The sequence below is a fragment of the Lissotriton vulgaris genome, chromosome 1_1 (genome assembly GCF_964263255.1).
Source record: "Lissotriton vulgaris chromosome 1_1, aLisVul1.2, whole genome shotgun sequence".
NCBI classification, from domain to species: Eukaryota; Metazoa; Chordata; class Amphibia; order Caudata; family Salamandridae; genus Lissotriton; species Lissotriton vulgaris.
The window spans coordinates 1,929,327,609-1,929,347,260 of record NC_141685.1 but is presented as its reverse complement, the minus strand read 5'-3'; positions in this window follow the sequence as shown (position 1 = coordinate 1,929,347,260).

Below are 19,652 nucleotides of genomic sequence, written 5' to 3'. Positions count from 1 at the left end.
AGTAGTCTTATCCCCATCTTGCTGTCCTGAGGACTTAACCTTTCTAACATCCTCTACCTCTGAATTGAAGTCTGAGGAGCAGCTTAATTGAATTTCCACACTTTCCGAAGAATCTTCACACAGGATGGAAGTATGTTTCTGACCATTCTTGGATCTCATATTTCCGCTCGAAGGATCCTTATGCTGGTCCCCTTGTGTCCCTCAACACTTACTTGTATCGTAAAACTACAAAAACATGCATCTGCTGATGCAGTTTTAATCTTTTTTGGTCTTAAACCCAGTAATTTCCAAGTCCTGACATTTTGTATCAACTTTAACTCCTTTCTTAACGGCTGGACCCTCTCCAGTTGACCAGAAGTGTTCCCCTTGAGATGAAAGACCATTCCATTGCAAATGTCATCCAAACTTTTTACAATTTTGTTTGCCTAAATCCACAGTCAATTTGTTTAACATATTATCAATGTTATCCTCAATTGAGACATCTGCCTCTCTAATCAAGTTATTATCAGACATCATTACTTTACCAAAACTAATGAAATTAACCTGACCAATAAGCCTCTAGGAGGGTCCCCACTAAAATCACTGACCTGGCACACATTTGGCACTTAATACAGTGAAACAACAGACATATTGCGCTTCCACAGTTAGAAGCGACAAATGAAGCCAAGCAGTCCTGTCCATTTCCAAAGGGTTAGGAAACTGACACCGCTTAGTGACATTCTAGCCATGTTAGTAGAAATGAACCGAAGCGATGGGCAAGTTATAGTTCTAGACTTTACTCAAGATTGCTGCCAAGAGTGTAAAGCGTCATGAAGATTACGACACCTACCTATCTCCCCAGGCGCCACGCGGCTGCCATCGTCTTCGATAACGATAAAGTATTGTTATAAGATTTATAAGACGATGCCCACTTCCTCCTATAGTAAACAATTGACGCAACATAAAAGTCAGCAAAACTACGTAATCCTCAATTTGAAACCTGCACGCCCTCATAAAATGCAGTGACAGTTCATATTTCCACGCTGGTACAAATCAGTCCCCGTGTTATGCTGCCGCTGGAATTTCACAATAAGCTATTCCCTCATAAAACACCCACTTTCAAGGATATAATGATCCCATCCAATAGTGATAGTTCAGAGTAACTCCTATCTATGGATACCAAAGGGGGAATTCATTAGGCAACCCTATTAAATATGAATTCCAACAAACAGAAAGTATCACGTACTGATCCACGCACAAAGTCTCACAAACAAGTCAAAATCACGGTCAACTCGGTCACAGGTACTACCATTTGCACTCATAGACTTATCTCTGTGAGCAGCAGCAAAAAAGAAGGTTGATGGCTGGGTACTCTAGCCTTTTGTTGATCTTGGAATCTTGTTAGGGTTCTATATTCTGTAAAGGGGCTGCTGTGAGTGGCGCAATAAAGGCACTATAAAGGAGACTGCAATAATGTTAGACTCCAGTCTTGACATAAAATTGAGACCTAGTCTTATTTTTTATCTTGCCTATTATTCTGTCTTGTCCCATTACTGAGAGACTTAATGGCAATGACTTTATGTATTTAAATGAGATTTGCTGCATCTGTACTTTAGAATGTCTGTGTTGCGCTTGTTAAATTTTTGTAATGAACTTGCGACAATATTTTAATTCTGCTCTAGATCTCACTTAATAAGTCACCCCTTTCTTAATTGAATGTTCTTACTGATTGTGTATTTCGTCTTGGGACACATTGCCTCATGACATTGAGATTAGCACTGTTCCTACAACCAGTGAATGTGTTTTTGAAGTATAACGTTTAGAGGTAGAGTGCACCTACCAATACATAAGGGGTAAATGTGTAAAATGGGTTCATATTTCTATCAAGGGGTTCTGGTGATAATTGCAATGTTTTATAAATATGAGCCGAACCCCAATATGACAAGCTAGGACCATTTTACACGTTACTCTTAATGTATTTAATTATATTAAGTGATGTATTAATTGATTTTAATATTCTTTAGAGAGATTTGGAGCATATAAGTGTTTTTGCCTGAGACGCCTGTGTCACTGTTTCGAGAAATATATGTTTTTGCTTTGGATAATGTTCTAATATTTAAAATGTATTTGATTCAAATATGTGTATTATTATGAATTACATTTTAAATGTAAAGTATACTGAAAAAACATTAAAACTATGCATTCTAAAATGTGTTCTTCTTTTGTAATACATTGACACTATGGATTAGGTTCTATAAAGAAAGAAAATACATTTTAACCTGGGACAGGGTCTGTGTCTACAATGCTTATTTTCATATTGGGGAGTATTTGTTTGCAAATGCTTGCACTAAGTCTTGGCCTACACCAGTGAGCTTGCCAGGTGTCCATAATAATAATAAAATGATGAGTTTAACATTTATATATATCTAGAGAATCTATGTTTCCTGCAAATACATTCAGCAAAGTAGTTTACTGGAAATAAATCACAGTTAGAACTCTTTGCTGTGATATATGAGCTTTGAAACCACTGACAAATATTCAATAAGGCCTGACCAAGGGTCCAGCGTCTTATATGTCCTCTGACTATTAATTTATTGGAGATGTTCAATGCTAAACAAGAGGTCGTATTTTGACCTTTAACTGAAAATATGATATTTTATATCGTGAGGAAAGACAAGGTCAAAATCAAGCACAGGCGAACACAATATCTGAAAGAGGGTCTTTAATGACAGATGAAGTAGATATATTGGAACAAGGAGAAAGGTGTGTCATTCCATCATTAATATTTTCCCCCAAAATACTGTCGCAGAGCTTAAAAAGCCGTCGGAAAACAAACTACACAAATAATAGAAAAAACGACCTAAAATAATTCTCAAAGTTGACAAAGGGTGCAACAGTGTTGTCCTTTCCATAGAATTGTATAGGAATGAAGCAATGAGGCAATTGTCATTGCACCAATCTTATGAAATTATTGAGAGAGAGGAATATTATCTCATAATTGGAAGATTTTTAGATAAATGTATGCCTGGAAAGAACAGGGGTTACTTGGACCAGAGACATACAATTATTTCAAATGTGATTTTACTCATATCTCAGCCCTCTACCTTTTGCCTAAAATTTATAGAAGTGCTTTGCACCCAACTGGCCGACTCATTGGTAGTCTTCTGAAGAATAGTTCAAAATTTGTAGATCATTCATTAGACCTTATGTTAAATGTTTACCATCTTCTGTAAGGGAGTCTAAGGACTTCTTCACCAAGATTGATGATATAGCATGAGAGGAGGACTATTTACTAATGACATTTGATGTCACTTCTTTGTATACTAGTATTAGACAAGAAGATGGTCTATAGGGAGTTAAACATATTCTTCGAGCAAGACTGATATGCTACCTGTCTCACATGAACATGATATTAGACATTGCCTTGAGGGTACCCTGCATAGACTCAGGATCTGCCCAGCTCACCTAAAGATAGTAGTTTATTATGTCATTTTTGCATGCTATATCTATGCTTAACAGATTGAATTCCAACCATATTAGAGTGCGCTGAGTGTTCTTTGGCATGTCAAATATTTTCTTATATGACGATGTGTGTTTCCACTCTAATGTCTCAGTTAACCTTCCAGGATAGGCAAGATGGCCTTAGCTTTTTGCTGGTACAAGTTCAACCCCGATGACTCTTTGAAATGCCTTGGTGGAGTGGCTGAGCGTTGATAGAGCATTCATCATTTCTGCTGCTTTGCCTGCAACTGCCTGTATCTGCAGTGCTTGTTTTCCTTTGTCCATCAGCCAAACTCTGAGGTAATTGTATTTGGAGGCCGTGTCTATTTTTAGTGGACCGAGCTGTCATTTGAGTTAGCATTTTTTGGGGCATTGGCCAAATACCAGGACTTTTGTTTTCCTGGCGTTCACCTTGAGAGTTTTGCGGCTATTGTATGTGTGTAAAATATCCAGGGCCCTCCTCATTCCATTACTGGTCTGGTCCATCAAGACCAAGTGATCAGGGTACTGGATTATTAGTAGTTTCTATCAGCATAGCATTGTTGGAAAAGTTCTGCCTTTCAGTAGTCTTTTCCCAAGAACCGTGGTGCATAAGTTGAATAAGGTAGGGGAAAGTACGCATCCTTGCTTTAAACCTCTGTTGGTGAGGATCAGTGCGGAGTTGTGTGATTGCGTTAACTTGATCGTCACTCAAGTATCCGTGTATAGTGCTGCTATCGCTGCGATCAATGGTCTCTGATTATTACGCTCAATGTTGTCAAAGGCCACACTATAATCGACAAAGTAGGCATATAGAGGGAAGTATTTGTACTAGTAGTATGGCATGATTTTATTATCTGTTTTCCATTGTTCTAGTTCTTGTAAGAGCACTTTGGCAAACGTTTTGCCATCTATATCTAATAGGACGAATAGCCTGTAGTTTACAAGTCGAGTTGGGTCTCCCTTTTTGTATATTGGGTGGAGGATCAAGCCCTTCCATGCTTCATGGATGAATGATGTGTCAATGCATTCACTAAACAGATTGAGTATCACTGGAGCCCAGAAGGTTAGAACTTTAAAATTAATCCCAGGTAAGCCATTCGATTCGATGTATATACATGTCACCTTTTTGTGGAGCCTTGATTGTGAGCAAGACAGGTCTCCCATTAAAATGCATCATGACCTCTTAAAATAAACATTGCAGCATTGAGAACAGCATGACAGCATGTCTTTGTTCCTTCATGAAGAGCGAAATGTATTTATTGGATTACTGACAGCCAATTCAGTGCAACAGCCATGCAGTGTTCGGGAGCAGTTTTCAAACACTTATAATTTACATAGATAAGTATAATTCTGCCCTCACCCTGCACTTCTTACAACCTCATGTATTACAACATGCATGACATGCTACATGATATCATTGATGACATCACTGATGACATCTCAAATGACATCATGATGAAACTATACTGTAAGAAATTGAGGTATTACTTGAGAAGGATAAGAGCCCCAATTAAATAATAAATGCAATCTTTATCAGGGTGAACCACAACGCCACTGAATAACCCTCTGGTAGCTTGGAACAAATGCAGTCAGGCTTAACTTAGAGTATATATTTAAACTATATATGCAGCAACCTAACGGTAATAAAGTAAAAACACAGGACAAGAATACTCCCAAATCATTTAAGCAAAACAGAGGTTGTTTTAATGAACAAAATCACAGTAAATGCAATCAGTAGAACCAGAGTTATAAGTTTTTAAATGGTATGTCAAAAGTAGCAGAAAATAGGTGCAAAATGCCAATTGTGGGTACCTAGCCGCACAGTCACAAGTTAATGCTGACCGTGTTGAAACAGGGACTGGGTGCAGGACCAAGTGCGGCCCATAGGGAGTTGCACCTTTTGCCCTTGGTGCATTCGCTGCACTGTGTCACAAAGTAATGTTCTGCATCATGCTGCACGGGGTTCCGCGAACCGCCGATCAGGGGCAGTGAAGGCAGAAATGCAAGGCCATTGCATCGTCCTGCATCGCTTTGCACTGGATCGGGTGAAGCCACTGCTAAGAAGCTATGAGGTGCTGCAATGTGAAACCCTGCATCGGTCTTTGCCCACCGCAATTGGATCCAGTGAGTCTGCTGATCAGGGGCTGCTATGTGCTGTGCTGCAGGGCCCTGCATTGCACTGCATTATATCAGTAAAACCTTCAGTTGAGGAGGGAGGAGTACACTCTGTCTCCATCCAAATGTCTAGGACCTGAAGGACAGCCTGTGCAGAGTCATGATGCACTCACACAGAGGCCGTCAGAGGATATCAGGTCAGGTTCAGTTTGATATGGTCATCAGGGAAGCTTGATGTGTCCCTGTAGCATCAGGTCAACCAGCTGACCCTTGAGGTCACTTCTGGGAATCCTGGGCTTAGGCAATAAATTACAGTCTTCCTTCCTCAGCCAGCAGAGCAGTCCTTCTTCTGAATTTTCCATAGGTCCTGGAGTTTTCTGAGTCTAGGTTCTGAGTTATACCCAGTGCCAGCCTGTGTGTGTGGGGGACAATCAATGGTCTACTTTCAACATACTAGTTCTGGGCAGTCTTGGGGGGCAAAGGCAAGGGCAGGCCTGGTGTCAGATTCCTTTGTGTGTGCAGTAGGCAGGTTCTTTTGAAGTCAAATCAGGGCAAGGCACACTTCCTCCTTAACCATCCTGTCAGGAAGACTCACTCCCAGCACCCACATGCCCCTTTTGCCCCCTGTCTGGAAGTTACATACATCACACCATGAGAGAGCCATTAGCAGACATTTGGCCGTGGACATTGTCAGAAAGCCACTTTTGGTTTAAAATCTAGTTTTACCATTAAAGGGAAATTAAAATACGAGTGAAATGAGTCAATCAATCAATCAAAACATTTATAGAGCGCGCTACTCACCCCTGAGGGTCTCAAGGCGCTAAGGGGAAGGGTGCTGTCACTGCTCGAATAGACAGGTCTTGAGGTGTTTCCTGAAGGTGAGGTGGTCCTGGGTCGTTTGTAGGTGTGTGGGGAGTGAGTTCCATGTCTTGGCGGCCAGGTAGGAGAACGATCTTCCTCCGGCGGTGGTTCTGCGGATCCGTGGGACGGCAGCGAGGGCGAGGCCGGCTGATCGGAGCTGGCGGATGGGAGTGTAGAACGAGAGGCGGTTGTTGAGGTATTCAGATCCTTTGTCGTGGAGCGCTTTGTGAGCGTGGGTGAGAAGCCTGAATGTGATCCTCTTGCTGATGGGGAGGCAGTGCAGGTTTCTCAGGTGGGAGGATATGTAGCAGTGGCTTGGGATGTCGAGGATGAGTCGGGCGGAAGCATTCTGTATGCGCTAGAGTTGTTTCTGAAGTTTGGCTGTGGTTCCTGCGTAGAGGGCGTTTCCGTAGACCAGTTGGCTGGTGACGAGGGCCTGGGTGACGGTTTTTCTGGTTTCGGTGGGGATCCATCTGAAGATTTTTTGGAGCATGCGTAGGGTGCTGAAGCAGGATGATGAGACGGTGTTGACTTGCTTGGTCATCGAGAGGGAGGAGTCCAGGATGAATCCCAGGTTACATGCGTGCTCAGTGGGAGTAGTTGCGGAGCCCTGTGCTGTGGGCCACCAGGAGTCGTCCCAGGCGGAGGGGGAATGCCGAGGATGAGGATCTCTGTCTTGTCTGAGTTCAGCTTTAGGCGACTGAACTTCATCCATTCTGCCACGTCTTTCATTCCTTCCTGGAGGTTGGTTTTGGCGGTGGCTGGGTCCTTGGTGAGGGAGAGTATCAGTTGGGTGTCGTCAGCATAGGAGATGATGTTGATGTTGTGTTTGCGTGCGAAGGCGGCGAGGGGGCTCATGTAGATATTGAAGAATGTTGGGCTGAGCGAGGAGCCTTGGGGTACACCGCAGATGATCTTGGTGGCCATTGAGCAGAAGGGAGAGAGGCGGACTCTCTGGGTTCTGTCGGAGAGGAAGGAGGTGATCCATTCCAGGGCCTTTCCTTGGATCCCGGTGTGGAAGAGGCGGGTTATTAGGGTGCGGTGGCAGACGGTGTCAAAAGCTGCCGAGAGGTCTAGGGGAATGAGGGCGGTTTTTTCTCCGTTGTCCATCAGGGTCCTGATGTCGTCGGTGGCTACGATGACGGCGGTCTCAGTGCTGTGGTTGGCTCGAAATCCGGACTGTGATGGGTCGAGTGAGTTGTTTGTCTCGAGGAAAGCAGTCAGCTGTTTATTGACGGTTTTCTCGATGAATTTAGCCAGGAAGGGAAGAAGAGAGATGGGGTGGAAATTCTTGAGGTCTTTGGGGTCCGCTGTGGGTTTTTTCAGAAGGGCGTTGATTTCGGCATGCTTCCAGCTTTCAGGGAAGGTGGCTGACGTGAAGGAGTTGTTTATGATGTTCCGGAAGTGGTGTGCGATGATGTTGTCGGCTTTGTTGAAGATGTGATGGGGACATTGATCCGAGGGGGATACGGAGTGGATGGTGTTCATGAGGTGCGTGGTGTCTTCAGTACTGATGGGGGTCCAAGCGCTGATGGTGGTGGTGGGGGTCGTTGGTGCGGTGGCTGGAAGCGGAGAATGGGGTCAGAAGCTGTTGTGTATATCTGCGATCTTACGGTGGAAGAATGTGGCGAGTTGCAGAGGTCTTGTGATGGTGTGATGTCGTTGTTGCTGGCGCTGGGGTTGGAGAGCTCTATGACGATGCTGAAGAGCTCCTTGCTGTTGTGGGTGTTGTTGTCTAGTCGCCCTTTGAATGATGTCCTTTTGGTGGTGTGGATCAGCTGCTGTTGTTTGTGGGTGGCGTTTTTGAGGGCTGTCATGTTTCCTGTGGTCCGATCGTGGTGCCAGGTTTTTCGAGGGTCCAGCAGGATTTATTTGATTCTTTGAGGGTGTTTGTGAACCATGAGGTTTTTCTGTTGTCGGCCTTGCCTGAGGGGTTCTTCAGTGGAGCGAGGTCGTCTGCGCAGTTAGTGATTCATTGAGCGAGGTTGTTGGCTGCGTCATTGGGGTCAGAGGTGTCGGCTGGCAGGTTCTGGCTCAGTGATGAGAGGAGCTGGTCTGTGGTGATTTTGCTCCAATGAGTGGAAGATGTATTTCTATATCTGCTCCCAAACCAAATTTTATAGGTATTGAATGTAATAAGGTAAACAATCCTAGTTGGAGTACATCTGTTTCAGAACCGGTTTGAGAGAGGAGTTTTTAATTTCCCTAGACACACCTCAGGGATGGGTCAAAAAGGTCTGCCCAGGTTAAGAAAGGTTCTGCCACGCTGCAGTTTGGCAGAACAGTGCATTGTGGAATTGTTTAGGGCCGAACCTCAGTACGATATATCCCTGGGAACAGTCTACCCAACCCACAAGCTAGTGCCAGGCACAAATGTGGCACCTTGGGGAATCTTCTTCTGAACACTTCTGGACCTGTGGAAAACAGAAGTAGAACTGTAGATGCTATTGAACCTGTGGAGAGAGGCCCCAAGAGCTGGACCTTGTACCCAAGACAGAAAAGTGGACATCCAGTGACTGTTGGATGACCTCCTGTTAAGGTACAGGGCCACAAAAGCTGCAAGAAACCTACCTTTTCCACTAACATCACTAAACTAAACTATTTTGCACCAAGTCTGAAACTTGGTTCAAAATAGGATAGGCAAGAACAGGGGAAGCTGAGATGCTTGATGGTAGGAGATTCATGGGTAATATGCTCAGAGGAAATATATAATCACCAGTTTACAACTAGCCCACATGCAACCTCATTCAACATTGAAGACAAGATAAAGGCCAGCTCACCCTAAGAACTATAAAATAAACAATTGTAGAAAAAGGTAGGGCTAGGACCTTTCTCAAGATTTGCCCGGCGCTAACCGCCCTTGTACCATTCAAATTTACCAAGCAATGAGGCAGGCGCCGGAGACCAGAAGGCAGGAAACAGGAGTTTATTCCGACGGAGCAGAACACATCAGATCAGACAACAAGGTATCGTCTCGAGGTGCTCTAACAGCCTCTCGGAGGCCTGGCCTCTTATACACTGGTTTATGGCATGTGACCTTCCTTTATTACAATCACAACTTTGTAAGGCAAGGAAAAGACATCCCCGTAATCCTCGTGTTAATCCCACCCCCATATACCTTCACAATAGAGGTCCTCAACCTGCTGATAAGAGGAAGAGTCATCACGCAGCTGAGTGTTTCGTCGAGTCTTAGGATGTGTGCGCCTGATCATGTCACAGGGGGTGGGGAGGCCTGGATCAATAGAGGGTCCTTTGAAGGAGAGCGACCTCATACAATAAGGGTAGTAAATGATATCTCTCGGCTTAGGCAATGGCCTCGGACCTGTGTGGACAGTCGGACACGGGGTGAGGGGCCATCAATGGAGTGGTATTCATGCCGCGTGGACAATCCAGCGCAGAGGGGAGGTTGCTCAACAGAGGGGCATTCATGGGAGGGGAGGAGGTGTTGGTCAGGCGCTGGCATGACTCCCAAGGACAGGGTCATGCAGAAGGGTCATGCTCATAAGGAGGAGGGAGGGGGAGCCAGGGCGCGCGGAGGATGCTTGCTGGGTCACAGGGGCGCGCTGGCGATAGATCGTGGGCAGGGGGACCATGATATCTAAAATGGCTGCCGTGCACGTAGTACATAGGTGACCTAGAATGGCTGCCGTGCACGTAGTGCATAGGTGACAAGTTGGCGCAGATAATGTTCAGATCGCAAACTAAAATTCCACAGTCCTCCCTTTTAACATGTCTCGCCAACTTGTCAGTTTGGATTTATCCCCATAAGGCCACGTATTTCTACTTCATAGAGGGGGCTCATGTGCTCATTTCGGAAGTCCAAAGTCTTTGGGCACATACAGTTAGAAGCAAGGCCGAGCAAAGGTGGCAGACATTGGATACCTAAGCAACACCCACATAATATTACAATAGGTATCAGTACGAAGGAAAACAACTTCCAACCCCAATTTTTCAAAGTGTCCCAAAACCAGCTCCCAAGCGACCATCCTTCCTGCTCTTGGTGAACCTCTGAGGACAGTCTGTGGAGGTGTTCAATGGCTTTGTAGACTGAAGGCGAGTTGTCAGGCACGTAGGTGCAGCAGCTGGATCCGATGATGCGGCATGCTCCTCCTCGGTCGGCTAGGACCACGTCTAGGACAAGACGATTTTGGAGGGTCACGAGGCGGACCGCCTGAAGCTCCGCAGTATTGTTGGCGAGGATGCCAGCCGTGATGTTGATCGTTGTTTCTACTGCCTGGGTCAGATGTCGGATAGCACGGCTGTTTGCCATTGGGCCCCACAGAGGAACAAGTCCCTTTGCTGCATCCAGGAACTGTGCTCCAGTGGAGTCGGCTTGCCCAAGGTCATCTGCACGCCTCTGCCGGTGGTGGTTGGCAGGGGCTACATATGTGGGTGGAAGAACGAAGGCAATATAACAGGTGCCCTTCCATCCTTTCGGGAGCCAGGTGTAAGCCTTGGTGCCACACACAAAGTACATATCCGGAGAAGCAACAAAAGAAGGGGGTTCAGCTGAGTCCAATGTTCTGGTGACTCGGCAGGCGCTGTAACCCACCAGCTGCGTTCCTTGGCCTTCTAGGCACACAAGGCCAGTGACATTGATCACGGACAGAGCCACAGTCAGGGTGGCGGTAGTTTGTTTCTGCAGATGAGAGAAGGTGGTTCTGGCTGGATTGTGGAGCACCTGTACTTCGACTCGTTCTTTGGCTGGAATGTCTTTGATGAAGGTGGTGCCTGCGAGTGCTGGACACAGGGCAGCTGGAGTCTTTCCTGTTTTGTTCAGCCAGAACCCAGAGTAGAAGAGTGACACTGTCCGGCTGGAGGTGGCGTTGTCCCTGTGGCTCTCTTGCATGAGGATCAACCAGGCGAGGCAAGAGCCGTGAACTGAGAAGGGTGAAGGGATGAAGGGGATGGAGTGTCCAGTGGCATGTGGGAGCAACCCACAGATCCAACAGTTCGTAGCATTTGCAGCAAGGTTATGTTGGTGCAACAGTTGCACAAAGGAATTGTTCCAGAATTCCCTGCGCCTTTCTCGGAGCTGAGGCGACAGAGAGATTAGGTGATGCTCTTTCAGGGGTGTTGGCTGTGCAGTAGGTAGCAATGTCTCATGAGCCGGTGTGCTCTCTTCCAGAATCCAGAGGGAGGTCATGAGAAGGAGGCAGAAGAGGAAGACAATGAAGAGTGCAATTGTCTTCGATTTGTGCAGGTTGTCAGTTTTTGGATTCCTATACTGGGTATTTCCCGTTGCTTCCATCATCTTCTTATCTGGCGCTTCCATCATCTTCTTATTTGGCGCTTCCATCACCTTCAAGGGGCTCGGTAGTGGGCAGAACCACAGACCTCGTTTAGCTTCTCTCCCGGCAACCCTTGATTGTGTGTAGGTCACCGTTCTGAGATTTTAACTTAGTCCGTGGCCTACTTAGCCGAGACTCCCTCCTTTCGACGCAGGAAATACCCTTCTCTGGATGGCACAGTAGGATCAGAGAATTTTGCAAGTTCGAGTGCCCCAGTATCTGGATAACAGTCCAATATCGGTCGGTCTTTGGTCAGGAGCTCTTCTTGGGTGCTGACGTTTTCTGTCGTGGCCAGGTTTGCAGGGACCTTCCGACAATGATGCGCGTGCAGCCAGTGCTTCTTCCCCTCCACTCGGAGTGCTGTTCGGGTGGTGATCAGCACTTGCCAGGGGCCCGTCCACCGAGGTTCCAGACTCTTGGTTCGCTGGAAATTTCGTATCAATACAAAATTTCCCGGTTGGATGTCGTGACCGGGGCCCCTGGAAGCATCGGGGATGGCCTGCTGCACCTGTTGATGAATGACAGACAACGTTTTAGTCAACTTGCACAAATAATCAGATAGTAGGACGTCTGGGACGTCATGAATGGAGGTCGGTTTGGGAGCAGTCCAGAGGTTCATAGGCCGCCCAAACACGACCTCATAGGGGGTCAAATGGTGCTTGGTGGGAGTGGAGCGCATTGATAACAAAGCCAGTGGGAGGGCATCCGGCCAATTAAGTCCAGTGGTGGCCACTATTTTTGCCAGTTTCAGCTTGAGTGTGGCATTGTGGCGTTCCACTAGACCAGCGGATTGGGGGTGGAAGACCGCATGGAATCGTTGCTTCACCCCCAACCCTTTCAGGATTAGCTGGATAACCTCAGCTATGAAGTGGGGGCCATTGTCACTCCATAAAATTCGGCAAAGGCCATAGCGAGGGAAGAATTCCTTCAGTAGTACTTTGGCAGTAGTCATGGCAGTGTTGTCACGGGTTGGATAGGCTTCTACCCATTTGCTGAAGGCACATACGATGACTAGTACATACTTCAGGCTTTGGCATCTCTCTAGTTGGATGTAATCCATCTGAAGGACCTCAAAGGGGTGATTGGGGGTCCCAAACCCTCCCCGGGGCACTACAGTTCCTTTCCCGGGGTTGTGTTGCAGACAGATGAGGCACTGCTGAACTAGGCGTCTGGCTGAGTCAGGGATTTTGTCATTGTGCCAGACTTTGGAAATGAGTTCGATCATGGGTGCAGATCCTATGTGTGCGGGGGAGTGAGCCATTGTCAGTATGGGGATCAGGTATGAGTCGGGCAGCAACCATTTGCTTGCATCCTTCGTTCGCCAACAGCCCTCCTCATCCTTCAAACCCATCCTTGCCCACTTAGTCAGCTCGTGAGGGGTGCTGGCCGATTGTATGTCTCTAATCATTATCCTTGTGTCACTCCATGTTTCTGCTTGTGACCTGGTCATGTACATGCGCGTCACCGTCCTATTCTCAGCTGTGGTTCGTGCAGTGACGTCGGCCAATGCATTCCCTTGCCCAACTAAGTCTGTCACCCTTTTGTGTGCTTGACATTTGATCACCGCTAGTCGTTTGGGGAGGAGAACTGCTTCAATCAGAGCGGAAACTAGATCTCCGTGGAGGATCGGGGTGCCGTGGGATGTCAGGAATCCCCTCTCCCTCCACAGGAGCCCAAAATGGTGGACCGCTCCGAAGGCATACTGGCTGTCCGTATATACGTTCGTGGTGGTCCCTGCGGCTATGATGCATGCTCGGGTGAGGGCTATCAGCTCTGCTGCCTGGGCAGATCGTTGTGTGATGCAGGCTGTCTCAACTACTGTTCGGGCTGTCGTTACTGCATAGGCAGCTGAAGTGGTGCCATCTGGGAGTTTGATGCAAGAGCCGTCTACCCATAGCTCTCCATCGGGGTCGGGAAAAGCAGTGTCTCGGAGGTCAACCCTACTCCTAGTTTGTTCGTCCGTGAGGGTCACACAGTCGTGTATGGGAGGCACGTCGGGGTCATTTTCAGGCAGAGGCAGTAATGTGGCAGGATTCAAAGTCGTGCATCTCTTCAGTGTGATGTGGGGTGCAAGTAGAGTCAACTCGTACCCTGTCAGTCGTGCGCTAGTCAGGTGCTGGGTCTTTGTCTGATTCAAGAGGGTGTCGACTGCATGGGGTACTAGCACTGTGAGGGAGTTGGAAAGTACAATTCCCTCGCTCTGACGGATAGAGACAGCAGCGGCGGCTACTGCTCGAAGGCAGGCAGGCAAGGCTCTGGCTACAGGATCAAGAGTGGCGGAGAAGTAGGCACAAGGGCGCTGCTTAGGACCAATTGATTGAGTTAGGACAGACAATGCGCATCCCTCCTTTTCGTGGGTGAAGAGGGAGAAGGGTTTGGAGTAATCCGGCGTTCCTAGGACAGGCGCTGAGCAGAGTGCATCCCGTAATTCTTTAAAGGAGGCTTGACACTCAGCGGTCCAAGGAAGTGGGGAGGGGACATCTTTGGTCAGTAGGGCAAGTAATGGTTTCACAATGAGGCTGTAATTAGGCAACCACTGTCTGCAAAAAGAGGTTAGGCCAACCAAAGAGCGGACCTGCTTCTGTGTTTTCGGGATGGGGGTATCTAGGATGGTTTGGATTCGGTCGGGTGTGAGTTTCCTCCCTTCTTTGGACAGAAGATGGCCTAGGTAAGTCACTTGTGGCTGGCAGAACTGTAACTTCTTTTTGGAGACTTTATGGCCATTCTCTGCAAGAAAGTGTAGGAGTTGGACGGTGGCTGTCGTTGCAAGCGGGGTGGTGTCGGCCGCCAAAAGGATATCATCAACATATTGGATCAACACCACTCCCTCCGGTAGCTGGAAGGCATCCAGCTGTCTTTTGAGGGCCTGGCTGTAAATGCTGGGACTTTCAGTGTACCCCTGGGGAGCTCTACAAAATCGGTACGAACGGGATTTTAAGGTGAAGCCGAACAGATAACGGCTATCTGGATGAATGGGGATAGAGAAAAACGCGTTCTTAAGGTCGATAACAGTGAAGGTGGTGGCAGTGGACGGGATGAGGGTCAGAATGGTGGTGATATCAGAGACCACAGGATATTGGGGTACAACCACTTTGTTAACCTCTCGCAGGTCGATGATGAAGCGGTACGCTTTCTCATCTCCTTCACCTTGCTTCTTAACAATAGGTAGGATTGGGCTGTTGCAGACGTTGCTAACTACCTCTTCAACCACTCCTGCATCTACCAGAGACTGAATGATCGCTACCAGTGCCTTCTCACCCTCTGGTGATATCCGATACTGCGGGAGTTTCGGGAGCATAGCGTCCTGTCGTACAGTTATGTGAATAGGATCAATCATCATTCGCCCCACATCAGAGTCATTTTTGGCCCACAGGTACGGGGGTAGGGTGTCAAGCAGGGACAGGTCAGCGTCAGTTACGGAGCACATGTGTCGTGGGGGAGGGGATCTGGGCATGTCTGGGTTGTCGTACAGGATGACTCGTATTCCATCTGGGGAACATCTAATGGTAGCTCGAAAATGTTTCAGTAAGTCAATACCCATAATGGCGTCAGGGGAGTTGGAGGAGAGTAGAAATGTCGCGTCAGTAGTGTTGTTTTCTAGGTCAAAGGTAATAGGTACGGACAGGGGGTTAGTGGAGGGCGTCCCATCGAAACCTATCGACGTTATGTGTGAGCCAGACAAGGGTGCCCTTGGAATCAGTCGTTTTGATAACACACTACGTGTCGCCCCAGTGTCTACCAAGAATGGAGACTCTGTACCCAAGACCTTAGCGGTGACATAAGGACCTTGCTGGTCAACACAGAGCTCGACTGGATCCCTCCCTTGCCCCTGGCAGTCCTATGCAAAGTCGGGGGCATGTTCACCTTCAGATAGCTGATATTGGTTCTGTCGGGGACGGTCAAATGTGTTCGGTCTTCCTGATCTGTCATTATTGGTGTCGTTGGGGCTCCCTCGTCCCTGTACTCTATTCCTCGGACCACCCGCCACATCCCTGGAATCCCTATTCCTATTCATTTCTAGCAGAACTGGACACTGGAATTTCCAATGGCCGAGCCCTTTGCAGAAGGCGCATTGGTCATTGCTAACGTCTCTACGTCCAGTGTGGGGTGCTAGGGTGTGATCTTTAGGAGGTAGATCTCTGGGGGTGGTTGATTGGTAGTTCCCCCTTTGGTGTTCCCGTCCAAGCGCTATACCTTGTATCTGGGCTATCATTACCCTTTCCTTTAAATCTTTCTTCTTTTTCTCGGACGCCCTATCATTCTCATTCTTTTGGTGTTCGTAATATTGAGCCATCTGAAGGATAGCTGCGGGTTTGGAGGCCCCCCAACTACTCTCGCTCGTCTGCAGTTTTTGGGAGACTTCTTGTGTTAGTCCCTTTACATAATTTTGCACAAACAGGTGCTGTCCGGTTGCGGTGGTCATGTCTTGGCCACTGTAGTCGGAGAACACTGTCTCAAATCGGGAGAAGTATTCTGACACATCTTCCTGGGGTTTCTGTCGACAGGCTGTGACTATCGACCAGTCTACTTTTCTTTCCGGGACCAGGGTTTTTAACTTCTGGACCAGTTTGTCTGGGAGTTCCAGTATGTCCTTCACTGGTTTACTCCCCGGCTCTCGCTGTCTATCTAGTTTACCGAGTTGGTCCCAGGTATGTCCAAACAGATCCGTGTGGTCGACCTTCTGGATTTGCTTCCACACATCAGCTGGCAGGCATAACCCAAAGAACAAGTCAATATCTGCTAAAGTCATTATTGTCGAACCCAAGGCTGTGCCTAATTCGGTATAAAATGCCGTCGGGTTCTTTCTTAAGTCGGGCAAGGTTTGCTTAAAGGTTAGGATGTCTTGCCGGTCCCATGGTTGGTAAACCCAATTGTACACAACCCTCCCCTTTGCATTTTCACTATTAACATCATCGCTCGTTCCCTGGCCCCGTGGCGGGATCCAGTAAGGAGCCGCTTCTCTGATAGGCATCATAGTATTGGCTACCTCTGCTGAGGTTGTTTCAGGGACCGTAACCTTGGCTTCTGGTTTCTGTTCCGTGAGGTGGCGGAAGACCTCAAGCATTTGCATGAAGAGCTCCGTCGCCTCACGTTCAGTCCCATCTCCAACATCAACCTTCCTATACAGTGTTGTTAGTTTAGCGGGACCCTTACTCTGATACCTATCTTCATACGCGTTCAGGGTGTGGTAGCTGAATCGCAAAATGAAATGCCGTCTGTGGCTGTCGGCGTGTGAATTATATACGCTCATTGTGTATTCTTCGCTCTCCCTTCGGTCTACCAATGTCTTTGCTATTTCGTTGATCCCATCCCGCTCATCTTTGCTTAACCTACTTAACCTGGCTGATGATTGTTTGCTAGCCTCGGGGTCGTCTGACGAAGTTGTTAATGTGGCTGGTGCGGAGGCCGTGAGGGCCGGTGCACTAGCACTAGGGTCACTTTCGCTCACACTCGGGGCTGGCAGGTTTTGTTGGCTGGGAGCGTATGGAGGGGGCATGTAGATGATTGGGGGACCTAGCAGTAACTCATCGTTTGCCCGTTGTTTGGAGGGCAGTTCAGGGTAGAGCGCAGAGGGGGTCCTAACAGGACATTGGCCTGTTGACCCTGATTCTTGGTTTTGTGTAGCTTCTTTTCTTTCTTTTATTTCTTCTTCTAGTTGTTTTGCGGCTAGGTGGGCTGCCTTTCGTAGTTCTTTCCCTACTTTTGCTTCTTCTCTTTTCTTTCGTTGTTCCGTTTCTTTGCGCCACATGCCGATACTGTCGAGCATAGTGGGCGTGGTCTTATTCTTCTGGAGCGCTATTTCTAATGTTTTTATTTTATTTTCGTTAAAGGAACCTATCAGTGGCCACTGACTTTCAGGGTTCTTTTTCGTATATTTATGCCATAGTCTAGTGTAAGCTATAGCGACTAGTCCATACTTAGTGAACATGTCCTTATTAGGGGTGCCCTCCAGTGGAGCTGGATGGTTCATCTCTAATAAGCGGTCCGGGCTAAACAGGCTACCAACCAGTGGGGAGAAGATAGGCATGACGGTTTACACCGGGGACAAAAGTCTGCACTCCCTATCTTATCACAGCGGGCAAAGACTAGGCAGAATATTTCTATTCTCCGTTGTTTGGCGGCGGTGAATACCTCAAACGAACCAATACCGAATAATCGGCCAATCAAACAATTCAGTGGGGAGAATAAGTGGGCACGAAAAGTTATCGCTACCCACTCTTTCTCTACCTGCAAAGAGAGACCTTGTTCTTCCCTGTTTGCGGATAAAGAATCTCCAGACAATAATCCACGAACGACAGTTCGGGAAACAGTGGGGGAGGAAGATAGGCACGGCAGATTACAATGGGGACAAAAGTCTGCGTTACCTATCCTTCACTGTTTGCAAAGAGAGAGCCTGTTTGTTTTTCCCCGTTTGCAGACAGCGAATCTCCAGAGGTTTCAACAAATCGTAATACTAGTATTATCCAAACAAAAACAATTTTCCTCAATTCGTCGTGTTTACACGACCTTACCCGGACCGCATGGACGGTTTCCTGTCCTCTGGATCCAGCGCCCGATCGTCCTCTCTCCTTCGTGATGTTCGCGGCACTCCTGATGGTTCCCAGTCAGGACCGTAGATCACTCGAGAGAGGTCTGTTCAGAACTAGTGAAGGTCGGATGATCGGCTGTCAGACGAGGGTCTATCGGACATGAGCTCTTCCCGATCGTTGCAGTCGTTCACTCTGTCATCGGGACCTCTCCCACTGGATCCACGTGTCGCTGATGGGCCCCACGCTTTGGGACGCCAAATTGTAGAAAAAGGTAGGGCTAGGACCTTTCTCAAGATTTGCCCGGCGCTAACCGCCCTTGTACCATTCAAATTTACCAAGCAATGAGGCAGGCGCCGGAGACCAGAAGGCAGGAAACAGGAGTTTATTCCGACGGAGCAGAACACATCAGATCAGACAACAAGGTATCGTCTCGAGGTGCTCTAACAGCCTCTCGGAGGCCTGGCCTCTTATACACTGGTTTATGGCATGTGACCTTCCTTTATTACAATCACAACTTTGTAAGGCAAGGAATAGACATCCCCGTAATCCTCGTGTTAATCCCACCCCCATATACCTTCACAATAGAGGTCCTCAACCTGCTGATAAGAGGAAGAGTCATCACGCAGCTGAGTGTTTCGTCGAGTCTTAGGATGTGTGCGCCTGATCATGTCACAGGGGGTGGGGAGGCCTGGATCAATAGAGGGTCCTTTGAAGGAGAGCGACCTCATACAATAAGGGTAGTAAATGATATCTCTCGGCTTAGGCAATGGCCTCGGACCTGTGTGGACAGTCGGACACGGGGTGAGGGGCCATCAATGGAGTGGTATTCATGCCGCGTGGACAATCCAGCGCAGAGGGGAGGTTGCTCAACAGAGGGGCATTCATGGGAGGGGAGGAGGTGTTGGTCAGGCGCTGGCATGACTCCCAAGGACAGGGTCATGCAGAAGGGTCATGCTCATAAGGAGGAGGGAGGGGGAGCCAGGGCGCGCGGAGGATGCTTGCTGGGTCACAGGGGCGCGCTGGCGATAGATCGTGGGCAGGGGGACCATGATATCTAAAATGGCTGCCGTGCACGTAGTACATAGGTGACCTAGAATGGCTGCCGTGCACGTAGTGCATAGGTGACAAGTTGGCGCAGATAATGTTCAGATCGCAAACTAAAATTCCACACAATGACATTATTAAAATTGTCAAGAGCAGCTGGCCTAGATAATTCACTTGCCATCATAGTTAAAACAAATATTGATTCGTTGTCCAGTTTCCTCTATCTGCTGAAGAATTATAAACGCATAAACCTTTCCTGATAGCTGAAAGGGCACATTTATTAAATCGATTTACAACAAAGGGGATGCTTTATTCCAGGCAGATGAATCTATTAGATGTGGGCAGAAAA